Source organism: Prionailurus bengalensis, chromosome C1 (assembly GCF_016509475.1).
Source record: "Prionailurus bengalensis isolate Pbe53 chromosome C1, Fcat_Pben_1.1_paternal_pri, whole genome shotgun sequence".
NCBI classification, from domain to species: Eukaryota; Metazoa; Chordata; class Mammalia; order Carnivora; family Felidae; genus Prionailurus; species Prionailurus bengalensis.
Window position 1 is genome coordinate 135,510,402 of NC_057345.1, and position 14,664 is coordinate 135,525,065.

Sequence of the window (14,664 nt, forward strand, 5' to 3'; positions counted from 1 at the left end):
TACTTGACCTCTAGCTGGGCCATAAAACACTCCACTCGGTATGTCGATTTCTCTGTCTCTGCTTCTCTCTCTCTCTCTCTCTCTCTCTCTCTCACACACACACACACACACACACACGTATGGGAGTGAAGTGCCCATTTGGAGGGAAGTCCTCCTGCTTAGAGAATAGCTGCCCTGAAGAGTCACTCAAGGTACATCAGACTGTACCATGAACAAGGAAAAAAAACTTTTATTGTGTTAAAATTTGGGAATTTTTGTTACGCTAACTAGAGATAGCTTGACTAATGTAATGTCCATAATAGAAATGGAATTCCCTTGAATTCCGGAACTGAGAAAGTTGAAAAGTCTCTCCATGAAGCAAGGATGTGGTAAGATGTACATTTTCGTGCTTTGCTTGTAAGTGTAAAATTTATTCTAGTGTTCTGAGGGGGGATAAAAGCATAATATATTAAACTGTAAGAACTTCGCATAGTGATTATGCTTTGACCTAGCCATTCTACTTCTAGAATCTACCCTTAAGGAAAAACTCAAAACTAGTGACCAAGATTTTCGTTGTTCAGATCATTGGTCATGATAACAAAAATATTATACAGTCTTTATTATCAACAATAGAGGGATAGTTATCAAAATTTGGTTATGCCTCTTTCAGGAAATGCTACACAGTCATTGAAAATTGTATATGCAGCGAATATTTCAGTCACGGATTTATTCAATAAGCTAATGTTTGTTGAGCACCTTTTTGTGTTCTAGGACTTATTCTAGATGCTGGGGATATGGCAATGAGCAGCACAATAAAGTTAGTTCCCTGCTTTTATGATGTGTGTATTTTGGGCAGTAAGACTACCATGGTGCAGTAGACAAATCAATCAATAAAGTGATTGATGCTAGTAACAAACTGGGTAAATGTTTCACAGAGAGTTAAGTGAAAAATTCCAACACGCAGGAGCTATATATGCACCACACTCACACATACACACCCCACATTCAGAGTTAGAGAGAAAGAGCCTGTAGAGAAAAATAGTAAAATTCTAGCATATGCATATGCAATATTTCTAATCATGAGCAACTCAAAGGCCATGAAACATATAAATTAGTTGCATTGCTGTTGTATGCATTTGAAATACCAAGTGTACAAGCAGCAGGGTGGAGGGCTCGATTTACATAGGGTGCAAATTAGGCAGCTAACCAGCAGCCACTTCTCAAAATGGTTGCATTGTTACAAATCAAGGAACGTTCCACAAAGTGATTTAAATTATCCAAAGGAAAACATTACTTTTAACAAATTTTTGAAAAGTATAAAAATGGTGATGGGTTTAGAGACTAGCTGCTAGCACTAATGACGAAAATGGAAGCATGTAAGTCTAGAACAGTACTGGTATGATGGTTCTTGGGGGAGCTGGGCCTGGTGATGGGTTCCTGCCGCCTCCCTCCCCATCCCTGCACTAGAAGTAACACAAAGTAACTTTGTCAGCTTGTACTCCAAAGAACGCAAAAATTACTCATCAAGTGAAAAAATAAAGAATCACTAGTGCTCTGAAGTGGACGATTAAATTTCCCTCTATAATTTACTCTGTTTTCAGGGGCAAATTCTATGCTATGGTGGGATGAGTTCATATGTCAATTTTTCAAGTGCTCAGGATGTTCAATCACAAATGCGAATGTCTGTGCCATCCTGTCGACAGTGATTTTTTTTCTGGGTTGGGGAATTAAGGATTATTTTTATTTTAGTCTTCAAACTTCTGCTTTCATAAATATTTCCTAAAGAAAGTATAGTTTGCTTTAAACATTAAATGAAAACAACAATTAATGCATACAGACATACATAAAAGTGTATGGCCAACGCTTAATATTAGGAACACTTTTTAGCAGTGACTGAGACTTCCGCTTCCACTAGAGTACCACCTTGCACCTCTGTGGATGGGAATTCTGTCAATAGTATCACGCTGTTGGCCATAATGATCTCAACTGGCCATCACCTGGCAGGTGAGCTTAGTGATGCATTTGGGGATCATGCCACGCCCCTCAAAGACATAAATTTCAAAGATTCTGGGTCCCCTGAGAGGCTGGTCCCCTCTCCGGCCATTCACTTTCATCATCCATCATTTATTAGAGCCCCACACGTTCAGGTAAAGTGTGTGGAGCAGATACCATTTCAGAAGCCACATCTTTCCATAGAATTGGAAGAGAAAACTTGTTCTTAATGAATCTCAACGAAAAATCTTTGGGCATTATGCACATGGGCAGGAGGGTCTGCAGTCCTGAGCGTGTCCCTCCAGAACTAACTCTGTTGGCAGCAGTGGAGAGCTCCGAATCAGAGGGTTGGAAGGAATCTAAGACATCTAGTCCATCACCCTGCCTGCAGGCGATTTTCCAGGCAGATGGGTATTTATCCTGTTCTTAAAGCTCTCCACTGATCTGAGGGAAAAAGACAAGAGTATTTATATCCATGATGTTTTCTTACCAAATGTGTAATATTTGCCACCTACACCATCTGCATCAGTTCAGAATGTAAGATTGAAAGTTAAACTCATTGATCTCAGGAAAGACAATGAAATGAAAATATTTTGCACTAGATAACTTCCCTCAAAGCTTTGGATGAAGAATTTATACAATGGCATCAGTAGTTTAGAGCAAAGAATGAAGCCTTTGCTTGGCAAATGACAATCATTGCAATTTTCAGAACTCAGGAAAAACTCCATTGTTATTGCTGCTCATAACATGGTTCTGTAGAAGTTAAGCCCAAGGTCATAGGCTTACTCTCTGGGCAGGTCATTTACTTGTATTTTGTTCCATGTCTTTTAACCACAGCTCACCTGTCTCTCAAGTATACATGCTTCATCACAAATACTTTAAGAGAGCATGAATAAATGATCAAGAGTTCATGTTTTTGAGGGGAGTGGGGCTCCTTTTTCTGTCCTTCCAGTTATGTACATAATCATTTTTCTGCATGAAATAAACCTAATTCATTGTTTAATGTTTGGATACAGAAATGAACTTTGAAGATCTCCTGACCAGATTTTATAAAGAACTACCCAAACCCCAATCCCTTAATCCTCTTATCCGCATACCCAGTTTCTTCATATTTTGGAACTGGAACTGTTTGAGATACAGTCACTTTCCCTGATGTTCTATATACTGACTGTCTAGCAACCTCTAGTGATTTATTGCCATGTGGCCAACCCCAGGGTTGTTCCTCTGGTGTCTTTGTTCTTGAACTGACATCAGCCTCACAAATCAATTATTTAGGCACTTGTCCTTGACATTTGCTGGTGAGAGATGCCAACTCCACCCGACAGAGACCACAGTTGGCCCGAATATCTGTGCATGAGCATGGTCAGGGCCTTGAACATGAGTTAGATCTATAAGAAACACCACTCTGTGGATAATGCAATCTCCAGCATCTAGTTCTTAGTTCCAGGTGTCATACACAAGACTCCATCCTTAGACTTAAAGGTTTCTTTAGGAAATCTTGTTCTCAAAAGCTAGTCCTTCTGGGAGTAAGTCAGTAATTCGGAGCTTATGCTAGAATGACTGCAGCCCAGGCCTTATCGAAGGAATGACTTCAAATGTAAGTCACTCAAAAGAATAAGTATTATAAGATTCTCCCTAATGCAGAAAGTTGGTGAGGGTGACCCAACTTAGTTATGCAATTAGTATGTATAAAATGATCAAACAAAGTTTTAGCAAAATTCTTGCGCACATGAGTCATCTTCCTTTCCCAACAAACAGATAAATAAATAAAGTAATGGAGAATCAACTACACTAGTATAGTAGAAAGAGAATCATCGTGGTAGTCTAGAGATCAGAATTCAAGCCATGTCCTATTTGACACTTGCATAAAGCAGGTATAAATTTACTTATATATAACACATAGTTCTAGAACATTTCAAGATAATCAAAGTCCACCAAGCCCTGACTGGGAGCCCTGACTGATAAGGTAGAGTGAGCCAAAACAGGTGAGGTAGGGGCTGGGGCATTCTATGCTCAGGCCACTGAAACAGTCAAGGCCAGTCCAAGCCAGCACAAATATCTAAAATTTCTGATCAGGGGCGCCTGGATGGCTTAGTCGGTTAAGTATCAGATTTTGGTTCAGATCATGATCTTGTGGCCCTGCTCTTGAGTTCGAGCCCTGTGTTGGGCTGACAGCTCTGAGCTGACAGCTCAGAGTCTGGAGCCTGCTTCAGATTCTGTCTCAACCTCTCTCTGCCCCTCCCCCTGCTCATGCTCTCTCTCAAAAATAAATAAACATTAGAAAAAATAATAATAAAATAAAATTTCTGATCAAACAGTGAGATAGTGCAGCACATTTTCTGAGGGAGAGTTATTCTCTGCATCTATCAGTGCCTGAATTGTTATTCAAGAAGTGGTTGGACAAAATACTAAAAATAGTCCACTGGCTGGCAAGATCTAGGGAAAGGAGAAGGGGGCAGGGTCCAGCCAACTGGGTGGGAGACAAGTTAGCCTCTAGTCCCAGAGGGGAATGAGTAAGAGACCCAAGACCCAGGAATCAACCCGGATCACAGAGAGATTAGAAAATGAGTCACACCTGCAAGGGAATTGGTGGCAAGGCCAAGGTCTGCCTGATTCCCACAGCTATTAGAGGACGTCATCTACTGAAACTCTACTGTGTGTGTACTGGTCGGTGCTGGGCAATATCACCAACATACCTCCTTCATTTCTCATAGGAACCCTCAGAGGTAGCCATTGCTACCAAAATATGCTCATGAACAAAGAGTTCTCTGGCTAAATATATAGCCTGGAAGATGTAACATGCTATCACCACTCACCCTGCCTTTATCATACTCTTAGAGAATCATGGTGCACATCCAAAGCTCTGGGATGTCCTTGGGGCACCTGGGTGGCTCAGTGAGTTAAGCGACCGGCTTCAGCTCTTGCATGGTCTTGGGGTACGTGAGTTTGAGCCCCATGTCAAGCTCTGTGCTAACAGCTCAGAGCCTGGAGCTTGCTTCAGATTCTGTGTCTCCCTCTCTTTGCCCCCCCCCTTCTGTTTGAGCTCTGTCTCTCTCTCTCTCTCTCTCTCTCTCTCAAAGATAAATAAACATTTTAAAAAATTCAAAGCTCTGAGATGTCTTGTATTAAAGAAACCATTTTCAATTGCTTATTAGCCCAAAATTTTCAATGAAACTGCCTCCCTGACACCCTAACAGTTACACTTATATACTTTGTCCTTTCAGAAACGTTTACAGTCTTCTTTCTGATCTGGTGTTCTAAGGAGCAGACTCTGAAACTTTCTGAGAAATGCATGCACTTTGTAACACAAAGTATTAAACAAATGTAAAATATTATTATTATAGCAAGTTTGTGCTGGTGAAAATGAGTAGGATGGTGGTGTTGGAAGCCATTAATGGAATAGTGGTACTTAAGTATGGATCAGTATAGATCTACCAAGACAACAAATAGTCTTGTGTAGCTAAAGGCCTAAATTTCTGGCACAACATAGACCACAAAAAGGGTTTATAAAAAATATACACAGTGAATGAATTAGTGAATGAGAGAAAGTAGAAACGACATCACATAGTCCATCCCTGAAGAATACATTTTCCTTTGAGGGAGACAATCAATTCTTTTCACACTAAGCCCACATGGCGGCATAGTTCTACCAGACTGATCCAACCATCACAATTATAAACTCACAGGGTATTTCCTCTAGAAAGTGTCTTTTTCTTGCTGACCCCTTCCCAGCAAAGAGTATCTTCCTCACAAGGACTTGTGGATTTTCTACTGCCTCTCCATTCCCAAATCAATAACCAACCTCGTACCATTGCCCCTTTCTTTTGAAGACATAGGTTCTGAGCAGTTGAGTGTATATATTTGTCGAAGGTGGGAGACATGCTTGGCTAGAGCTATCTTCAGGAGTTATTGTAAAAAAAAAAAAAGGCATGAGATAATGTGAGTGGCATGTTCCCCAGCATAGTCATATACAGCAGCGCTTCAAAAATAATGTTCCTAATAACCTGTAGGTATCAGGCAAACATTATCATGCTCATTTTGTGAATGGGGAAACAGGTTCACAGGAGTTGGGTGACTTGTCTTCAGTCACACAGCCAGACGATGGCTTCTGCCCCAAAATCCAAAAAGCTTTCTCCTGTTCCACTGCATCGGGCCCTTGGGCAGCTCTCACCCCATCACTACATCATTACCCATCGTGATGTCACATCCATCCAGGAATCAATTTTGCACGAAGTGCTCTAAGTAAACCAAGTGAGAGCCTCACTTGGTTTGAATTCAATTCTTTTGAGGGTTGTGATCAGAAAACATGTGCTATCCAATTTTTCCCACACATGCCACTTCTTAGCTGGCCTATCACTGGGGGCCTGTGCAGTGTGGTCTGTTTGAGGCCAATAATCATATCACCATTGTAATGAGTGGCAAATCCTATGTAATTTACACATTAAAAGGAGGCTGAGATGCATGGAAAAACCCAGCCCCCATTTGTCTAATGAAATTAAAGCTCTTAGCCAAATACTGGTGCTGAAAAGAGATGTTTGGGAAGGGCTCTCCCGGGCTCTCTTGCCCCTGCCTCTGAAGAAGAGGGTGAGTGTTCTTTATTCATGATTCCGCCTCTACCTAAATCACTCCCACAATGGGACCTCTAAACCAAGGGGCCCTGTCTGGGAGCATGATTTACACATAGCTGAGGCCAGGCGGGGCTTACAAAGGCATTATGACTAGTTATTTTCAATGACAATTGAAGGGAAAAAGAAAGCAGCAAAGATGTTCTGTGGCTTTGCAGGCAAAGCACTAAACTGTCCCCACCTCCTTCCCCAAAAGGCGTAAAAGAAAGTTTGAGCCATACCTGATAAAGCAATTATTTTAAGATATTTTTCTTATTCAGGGGTATCATAAAACAAGTGTGAATAGTAACACAGTCCTTGGAGCAACCGCACTGAGCTGAAGCCCTGGAACAAAACATTGGTCCCATGATAAGGCAAGAAGAGGTGGCTGGCTCTAGCATTCAACGGCTGTCCAAATTCTTTTGCGTTCCCCAAGACTGAAATTTGCCCTTAAGTCTGGGAACCAGCCGTGTTGAAGTGAGATGAAACAAAACAACCCACATATAATTGGGTGTCAGTTTGAAAGTCAAGAAGCTACCATCATGAAGCTAGTTAGTTATAGAAGGCTCTTGTTGGGTCCATGAATGGCAAATACATGGAAATGCTGTAGAGTATTTGGATTTAAGAATATCAGTGGAAACATCAAGGCAATAATCTATGCAAAGGAAGAGCCAGAGTATATAGGAAGACATCTAATACCCTTTATCCCTGGCTTAACCGACTTCTCAGAAGTAAATGCATTTGATGAAAAGAAAGAAGGACTCACATACTCATGTTCGCACGTACACGTCTGAATCAGAAGATAAAGGGGTGTGTTAAGAAGCATCATTCTCTGTTTTCCTCACCCTGCTAAAATGTTTCAAAATCTAGACACTGTCTGAATCCAGCCTCCTTTCCTACCAGCCTCCTCCATTCACTATTCTCTAGCCACATCTTTCTTTCTCTTCCTTAATCATACCAAATGCCTGACATTTTGCCTATAATATTCTTCCCTAAGATCCTCATACAGCTAGGTCTTTCTCATCCAAGTAGATTTTTGTGGGTTCTAAGCACATCAAGCCAAATATATTAAAATGTACTCATGTTAAATAGAATTTATATAAAATGAGAACAGTTGAGTTTCAGTTGATTAGTAACAATAGACACTTTGTATACATTCAAATAAATATTGATTTAAATTCTGCAGTGTTGATTTCTTTTTAAATTTTTTTTAACATTTATTTACTTTTGAGAGACAGAGAGAGACAGAGCACAAGTGGGAGAGGAGCAGAGAGAAAAGGAGACACAGAACCTGAAGCAGGCTCCAGGCTCTGAGCTGTTAGCACAGAAACCTACTCGGGGCTCAAACCCATGAGATCATGACCAGAGCCAAAGTCGGATGCTTGACCATTCTTTTCATAAATTATTGACAACAATGTTTTTCCAGGTTTGAAATACTCTCATAAGCTTTTTTCTAAAAAACTCTAGGCATAGATATAATGCATACATTAACAAATAGATGAAATAATTCTGCTCTTACCATTTGCGTTCAGACCAAATAGCATCTCTTAACCAAAAGAGGTGTTTTCTAACTATCCCTTCCAAAATATCCACCCACTTCGTGTTCAGTGACTTTCTACCATTCATTGTGGTTTTTATAATCTGAAATTGCTCTGTGTTTAATGTTTACCATCCGTTTCCTACTGCTTGAATGTAAGCTTAATGACATCAGAGACACAAATGTCTTCATCATTGCATCTCCAGTGCCTAGAATAATACCTGGCATATATAGTAGGTATTCAATAAATGAGTATTGAGTGAATGAATGACTATATGACTGAATGAATTCACACATCCTAGATTAATTCCACACTGATATTGATTTAATGTAATAATACTTATTTAAATTTGCATTTATATAGGACTTCTAACTAAAGTGTAGTGTTTCCAACACTAACAATTCAAGATGCCATTTGAAAATGGCATCTGGTGTTGTAGGGTAGGAGGTGTGACCGTGGCTCAGTTTTAAGTTTTAAATACAAACAAAAGAAATGCTTCCATCCAGGGAGTTTTAAAGTCCCATTTTGTATCTGGTTGGAATTTTGGTTCTCATACAGAAGAAAAAGCCAGCAGAGAAAACGTGACCAAGCTCTCAGGGTAGATGGGCAGAAAACATAACCAGAACCTAAATTTATAGAGACTATTGGAAGGCAGCAAAACTTCCCATTAAAATAGATCTATAAAATCTTGGGACGTAAAGTCTGTAGTTTCCTAAGTGCACTTACAAAATCTAAGCTTAGCAACAAAAACTTTTAAGTATCAGACATCTTGGTACAGACTGTGGGACAGAGAATGTAAACTCACTCATGAAGCTCCAGACCAGAGAAGCCTGTAACAGAACATTCAGCCTTCAGAAAGAGTATGGGAGGCAGGTATCAGAGCCCGTGGAGGCGGTGATTTTCATACAACTTCCTTTACAGAGATTGAATTTTAATTATCTTCCACAAGTCACTTTGCTTTTTTATTTATTTTTTTCATGTTTATTTTTGAGAGAGAGAGAGAGAGAGAGAGAGAGATGAGTGGAGGAGGGGCAGAGAGAGAGGGAGACACAGAATCGGAAGCAGGCTCCAGGCTCTGAGCTGTCAGCACAGAGCCCGATGCAGGGCTCCAACCCACGAACCGTGAGATCATGTCCTGAGACGAAGTTGGATGCCCAACTGACTGAGCCAACCAGGCGCCCCAAATCATTTTGCTTCTTAAAAATCTTGAGTTAAACAACATCTCCTGATACTGTGATAGATAGCAGGGTCAAATGAATCTTATGAATTCTAAGCCAACCATCGCTTAATTCTGACTTATATAGTTTTTGTGTTGTATGTTGGCTATCTTATTTTATTTTCTCAGTAACTTCATTATGTAAGTAAACAATATATTGTCCCTGTTTTGTGGTGAAGAAACAGATGCTCAGGGAGGTTATATACCTATTTTAGTTAGAACAGGTTAGGATTATGCTACAATAACAAGCAATTCCAAAAGAAACAAACCATATTTGTTTCTTCATTATACAAAGTCACACAGGCTGGGTACCTCTTCATGGCAGCTGTTCTCTTTACCATGGTTTAGCAATACAGATTATTTCCATTTTGTGGCTCTGCCACTGCAACTTTTGGCTACCCTGTAAATTGGGGAAGAAAGAATTGGAGAGTTACACAAGAATGTTTCATCGACTTAACCCAGAAGTGACACACATATTGTCTGCATATAATTCATTTCCCAGAACTAGTCACACAATTCTATTTAAACATGAGGTTGCCGGGAACTATAGTTTTCCGTGTTCCCAAGAAAGAAGAATTTGATATGGAATTTGTCTCTATTGCAGTGCCTAAGATCAAACAGCAAATAAAGTGAAAAAGCGAAGATTTGGCCATAATCTGATAACAACCCAGTACTCTCTCCACAACTCTGTCCAAGCTAGAGAATAAAGGTTATGTAGTTTGTTTGTTTGTTTGTTTGTTTTTCTGTTTCTGTTTCCAGGACCCAGCATATACCTGACATATGGAAGATACTCAAAATAGTTCCTATGATACAAGGAAGGAAGGGAGGGAGGGAGAGAGGAAAGAAGAGAGGGAGGAACGGAGAAAGTACAAAAGATCTTTATTATTTCTTAATCTCATGATTGATTGATTCTTTGATGTATGGTAAAAGATAGATAAGATATAGCCATGAATTTCCATCCTTACAATGTCTTTTCGCAGTGCTAACGTGAAAAAATAAAAGTGTAGAGACCAGTATAGGCACCTTCCGGTTTTTGTCCCATACACACTGCAAACATTTCCATCTATAAAAGAGAAACAGAGAGAGAGAGAAAAAAAAGATTAAGGAAAGAGAAAAAAAGGTGTAAGGAAAAAGATTAGATGACTCTCATGGGGAGGAAATAGAGGCAAAAAGAATTCATTTGGAATGTAAATTGCTGTATAATATGCCTTGAGTTCTCTGCCAGAGAGGTGACATGTAAAGTAAATGCTACAGCAAAATTATTTAATAATAAGAGTACTGGATTTCTTCCACACAGTGCAATTTACAGGAGAATCAAAGGACTATGCTTTTACACAGCCCTTACAGGAAAAGCAAGACATGGGCAAGCAGAGATAAATTAAGTATCTGCCATTGATTGTCATGGATAGCACCAGCTTATTGAGCTAATACTTTATTAGTGTGCTATAGCTCAGATGATGATGGTCTTTTTATTGTTTTTGTGGTAACTCTTTATTTTAAGTATCTTATCATTATGAATTCATTTAGTATTGATTGCAATAGCACTGATCATAAAGAATTAATTTGGCCTTACCATGAATATCATATGCACTATATAAGAGTTTGGCTGTAATTCAAAATTAATTAATATGGTAAAATTTTATTGCTTTTGCAATTTTGCAATCTTTTTTAAATGAATCTAAGGTATTTTTTTTTTTTTTCAGCAGGTAAAACCTAGCAGAAAATCAACCTAAGGTTTTCTTCTTTGGAGGACAGCTTTATTTAGTGATAAATGGAAAATCTGCCTTAAAAAAAATTCTTCATGTCTTGAAATGTTTGTGATTCCAGCCCCAGAATTCAGGGTTACCAAAAGACTAAAGTTTTGAGTCCTAGAAAAATGATCATGTCTGCTGGGTGTTCCCACTTGCTTGGCATGGCTCGGATGAGCAGCATAATTGAGAGTTTATTTCTCTTCAATATCTTCTGTCTCTCACCAAAGATGATTTGTCCCTGTCAGAGTGAAGGGCTCCCAGCAAAGGAACTCCATTTACTTATAATGATATTGAATTACCAGAAGGTACAATTCAGGACATACTTCTAGCAAGTTGAGATTGTTGAATGTAGGTACTAGTGGGAATCTGGTGAGGTTCAGGGTCTGAATCGAATGGCACGTGTCTGGAATGTCTGTCTGTGGCCTTCACTTAAAATCCACTCACCTGCCTTCTGTTGCTGCTGCTGTTGTGAACACAATTATGGGGGCATGTGTAGACCTCTTTGGACATCATGCTACAGATGGTTGACCTTACACATATCTGGACTAGAGTGTCATTCAAGGACTGCTACTAAAAGACACCAATGTCTTAAAATAATCCCTCCTTCCACCCCCTCAGTGTTGAGAAAATCTTTGAGGCTTCTCATCATCCCTATTAACATGTCAATGTCATTTAGATCCAATAGAGTAATCCATTTATCCACCAGGAATTTATCATTAAACCCAACATATAGAATCACTTCGACTAAATAAAACACTGGAATTTTAATGGAGAGATGGGCGCTGAGAAACAATCTGGAACATGGGAGGCTGCCCAAAAGGTAGCCACTATGGAATGCCACTCTGGAAGGCCCTAGAATCCCAGGGACCAGAGAACATCCTTGAGAAGAGGCAAAGGAGCGCACAGAACTGAAACGGAATCTTGAAGGCCAAATTTTGGCCAAGGACAATGCAAGATCAGCCAATTAGCAGGCCAGTGAAGAACTAGGGTGGCTTAGCCCAGGTGGAGTCAGCAGAGAGCAGATGGGTGCTAGGAAACTCACAGAGCCCTGGCACTAGCCAAGGACTCCCTGTTCTCAGTGGATATGCTAATATAAAGTGAAATTAGAATACAAAGTAGAAAGTCAGCAGCAAAACTGATCTGGAGGGGGATAGAGGCCTATGCCCCTACTGACTTAGTATATTATCAGAGCCCAGAGCCAGAGCAGCAGGTACAAACCAGGCAGGACAACTTAAAACTCATAGTTGAAGGGTCCCTGGCATCCCCCAAAGGAGGGAACCTCTTGCTAAGTAAGCTGAAGATGCCACATACAAGGAGACCAGTGCCAGAGTGACCAAGGATTTCTGGGATATTACTAAATCTACTTAACTAAAAGCATCTTTAGTGATATTAAAAATTGGTTTCCTCTTGTCAAATATATAGCACTTGTAGCTTTCAGAGGGACCCTTAGCGGAAATCCAGCCTTATTCCAAAGCCAGTTTCAGACGGCTCCTCCAAACTGCCATGCCTCACTGTACAAGCTCGCCCTTCTTCTAACTGCCGCTGTGCTTTCTCTTGGAGAAAGCATAAAAATAGAAAGAAGCCACACCTTTCATTGGCCAAACTCTTTCTTACGGTGGTGCAGAAATAGAATTATCTCCCTTGTCTTAGGTAGTAAATACCAGAAGTTTTTCAGTTGGTATAAACAAAGATTGTTCTACTCCTTCTGTCTGATACCAAAAAAGATGTATAAAAGTCTATTCTTATCTTTCTAATTACTGATATTTTCTTTGTGTCAGTTAATAACACACTGCAAATCAAATAGCACAGCTGCTGAACAGAAGATTCTGAAGTCCAGAATTCGCCTGTCCCACCAGATTACTTAAAGATTTCAGGAAAAGGGAAGACTAAATAGAACTGAAGTAATTTGGTTGTTAATACCTTCCATCAGCATGTCTTTTGATTATAGGTGTTTCAGGGTGTCTTCCCGTGGCATCGATGCCCTCCTTCCTGAGAAACACAAAGTTCAGCACCTCGAAGTGACTATGCGAGCATACGCATTCGCCCTTAAAAATTAGCAGAGGATGTCATGGAGGTAAGAGGGTATTCTTTATTTGTGCTATGGGAAGCAATAATGGAGATTTACAGTTCTTCAATATAGCATAGGATTTCCCAGAATGCTGACTAACGGAACCACTCAGAGGTTTATTGATGTAGCACTGTATTGAAAACACAGGTTTATTAATAAATAGTTTCATGAGTGTCTAAGAGGCAAAAGGAGATAGCAAATGATCCTATGGCACGAAAAACGGGAAGACCGCGTGAAAAAGCGGTGGCTTGAGAAATGGGACCAGCAGATTAACTGCACGGATCAGCTTAGAAACTTAAGCATTCAGGGAAAACATTCAAGTGGAGTCTATGCTAACAGAGCCTTTTCCTTCTGTTTGCAGGTTTTAATAGCCACAAATGTCTCTTAGCATTTCCCTCCCTTAGGAAGACAATATCAGACTTCTGGCATTGATTTCTTAAAATTATACTGGCAAAAAGATAAACAAAGCTCAAGATATAGAAAGATATTTTACGCTGAAAAAAAAAAACCACACTGAAACCAAATCCTCATATTTCTTGGCTCACGGTAGCAGGCTGACTAGTTCCCCAAAATGAGCTTACTGCAAAATCACTCTGTTCTCACCACAGGCACAATTTACCAACTGGGTGCAACAGACACCGGGCTGGCTCCTGAACTTCTCTCCTCCAATTAAGCTGCACAACCTGTTACCATTTTGCCAATGGACTCTATTTACTTAGGTTCTGCATAACTTGCCAAGTGCTTGCTCTGCGGAATTCCCAGCAAAGAGAAAGGAACAATTGGGGGAAATTTTTGTTAACATCCTTTCTTTTAACTTTCTGTAGCAGAGGGGAATGCATCAACGTGGAGCAGATGTGTTGAGACCAAATGCTCTCTTCCTCACGATTACAGTTGGTTATACCTGTGGATAGGCAAGCTAATTCCGCAGCAAATGTGCAAGAGAGGGTAGTACTAACGTACAATGTGTGGTCCTGGAGGCTTTGTTCCCACGTAATAGGGTGCTTCGTTTCACCAGACCTGGCACGTTGTGGAGAAAACTGAAGCGAAACAGCCCCATGCAGTCGGAATCATGAGCTATCTCTGTGCGGCTCAGAGAGTGCCCTAGTTCTCGGCAATGTTGACATAAATATCATGGAATTTATTATTTGGAGCTGGAAAATAATGATTCTTTCTACTTAATGTGCTCAGCGACTCTGCACCCGATTGTTTTCTGCCATTTTAGAATGCCCGCGGAGGTCATTAAAACTACGGGTATCAATATTAAACCTTTACAAATAGTTGACTAAATGAGCTGTTATTATCTTTGTTTCTGACAATAGTGTACCTTTTTACTTCATTTATCAGTAACTAGGTGTAGTCGATTGCACTCTGGTATTGATCCCAATATCTATACCCGTCACAGACTACCTTTCCACAAGGTCATCGTAAGGTCGAGTTATGATCAATATGAATTGACTGTCTGCAAATAAATTTATGTAGCTGACATTATTGCAAGTAATACCTTTTTCAAATTAAG